The sequence below is a fragment of the Sinocyclocheilus rhinocerous genome, unplaced genomic scaffold (genome assembly GCF_001515625.1).
Source record: "Sinocyclocheilus rhinocerous isolate Xijiao unplaced genomic scaffold, SAMN03320098_v1.1 scaffold1376, whole genome shotgun sequence".
Lineage (NCBI taxonomy): Eukaryota > Metazoa > Chordata > Actinopteri > Cypriniformes > Cyprinidae > Sinocyclocheilus > Sinocyclocheilus rhinocerous.
The window spans coordinates 348,280-350,626 of NW_015646354.1; the positions used below are offsets into that span (position 1 = coordinate 348,280).

At 36.3% G+C, this 2,347-nt stretch overlaps 1 protein-coding gene across 1 annotated transcript in view; it reads left to right on the forward strand.

Moving 5' to 3' along the window:
- Positions 1-2,347, forward strand: part of LOC107707532 (pre-mRNA-splicing factor CWC25 homolog) — a gene marked incomplete at its 5' end in the record, with an annotated part of 9,285 nt that overhangs the window by 1,655 nt on the left and 5,283 nt on the right. The gene's annotated exons all lie outside the window — the stretch shown is intronic.

Sequence of the window (2,347 nt, forward strand, 5' to 3'; positions counted from 1 at the left end):
GTGTGTGTGTGTGTGTGTGTGTGTGTGTGTGTAAGAGAGAGAGAGAGAGTACACTGATCATGGTACACTGGGCAACACTGGCATATATGCTGGTCGACTGTCACCAGAGAGCGCACAGAGAGAGTTGCAAATTTAAATGGCTACACAATCTTCACTGATGAGTGCTCCTGCAGAAAGACGTGATGTTTCCTTACCCTTTGACGGAAACTGTAGCCTCAGGAAGTGTTGCTAGATCAATTAAGCAATAGATGGTCCTATCCATATGATAGCCTGCCCAGACCAACTCAGCAGAAGGAAGATTATAGCCTCAATAAACAGACTAATGTAACACTTCAGTCAGAGATCAGAAGACTGATGACTGCTACTGGCGTACCTAAGCATCTCCTAACCCTCTACATGCAGCTAGTGAGACACTATGTAAGGCATGGGTTTTCAAACCTTTTGGGGCCAGGGACCCCTTACAGGAGAGAGGATTTTACAAGGAAATGACAAACAACAAGCGCTACTCTACACTGCGCAAAACTCGCATTTGAATCGTCATTGGCAAATCCTTTAAATATAAAAAACGTACTTACAGTCTGTGAGTCAGAACAGCCGGCATTGTAGTCTACTCTCCCAGGATCAGGAAACAGTCCTCCATAAAATGTGCTGCACACATCTGAATATTTGGGTTGAACTGTTCTGGAACAGTGTTGTAAATACAACTTAACCACTGATTTCTAGTCATGAAAGTATGTCTTAAATGTCTGACATAACAATAAGATGCAACATGAACAATATTGTATGAAGCGTTTGTTTACATCATGTTGCGCCTCACGTTATGAAAACAATGTTTGGGATAACACGATCAAAACTTCGTGTTGTAGACCGTTTGATGTTGGATATTCATCCAAATTATGGTGAAAACCAAAAACATTTGTGTGTTAAAATAACATTTGTGTGTTCAAAAAGTAAAGAAATGCTTATGTTACTTCACTGGCCAACAAAGCAAACTAACCCCGTGACGTCACACGCTGGGGTATTGCAAGATGGCGGAGCCCTTGCTCCAAAAGCTATAACAAAACATATTTTTTCTTTAAATAGGTTACATTAAACGTGCTTGTATTAGGGGTGTGCGATTATATATCATCTGCGATAATATCGTAATTGTTGTTTTAACGATGTGTGATTTGACATTATCTAGTATATTACAAAAACCAAACCAAACACACCTACAGAGTGCACGCATGCGTGACGTGATGAAATCTAGTGGGTTAGACTAGTGCGCGTGCACATTTAGAGTGCGTTCTTTCACTGAGAAAAAAAAAATATATATATACATATATTTCATATAGTTAATATCACGTGAAGAGAGATGTTTTTTTTCTCCAAAAATCAGCATGATTACAAATTATTGATTTTATACAACAGTTCAATAAACAAGTTAATATTAAGAGACTTACGTTTTAGACACGATATTGCCTGTTTTTGCTCTATTTCGCCTACAAAAATAATTCCAAACAGAACCACGGCACTGTTTTGCGTTTCTAAACAACCATGACGTGTTTCGTTCCTGAATGAATCAACCGTTTAAATTTTTATTTTATTTTTTATCATTTCAAATAGCAAAACATTATTTATGCATTTTTGTAACTGCAGGTTAAATCATTCCATGTCCCTCTGAGCTGCATTAAACAGTGTGTAAATACATCTAGATGCCACTTCAGATGCAGCTTCTGTGTTTCCTCTGCATTGCAAAGATACATTTTGTTGATACTGATTTAATTTGCCTGGTAAAAGCCCAAAAGTCTTATTCCAACCAACTGATTAAATGTAAGAATTTGACTCAAAAGATGATCCACACTTTTAGAAAAAAAAATGGCTTTATAAAGGTAAAAATGCCCATAAAAGGTAAAAATCAATTTAAACTCATTGAAAAAGATTAGCTACTTTCTATCACTGCTGTGAACTAACCACCACACAGAATATGAAGAATATCAAAAACATTAGGAGTCAGCTGTCCACGGTAGTTCTTAAGATGTCAGCACAATAACACACTCTGCAAAATATCGTCTAATTATTGTTATCGATAAAATTCCAGAAAATATAGAGATTTTTGTCAATATCGCACACCCCTAGTTTATATATATTTTAATTACAGTGGAAATCAGATACTAACTGTGAACTTGACTGACTGCTTCACTTCTACCTTAAGAGAAAAGCTCTGATTGGGGGATTTAAACTCTTAAAGGGGTCATATGATGCTATTTTAAAGATCATTATTTGGTGTAACAGAATATGTTGACATGTTTTAATGTTCAAAAAACACATTATTTTTCAAATACTGTACATTATTGTAGGTCCTCTA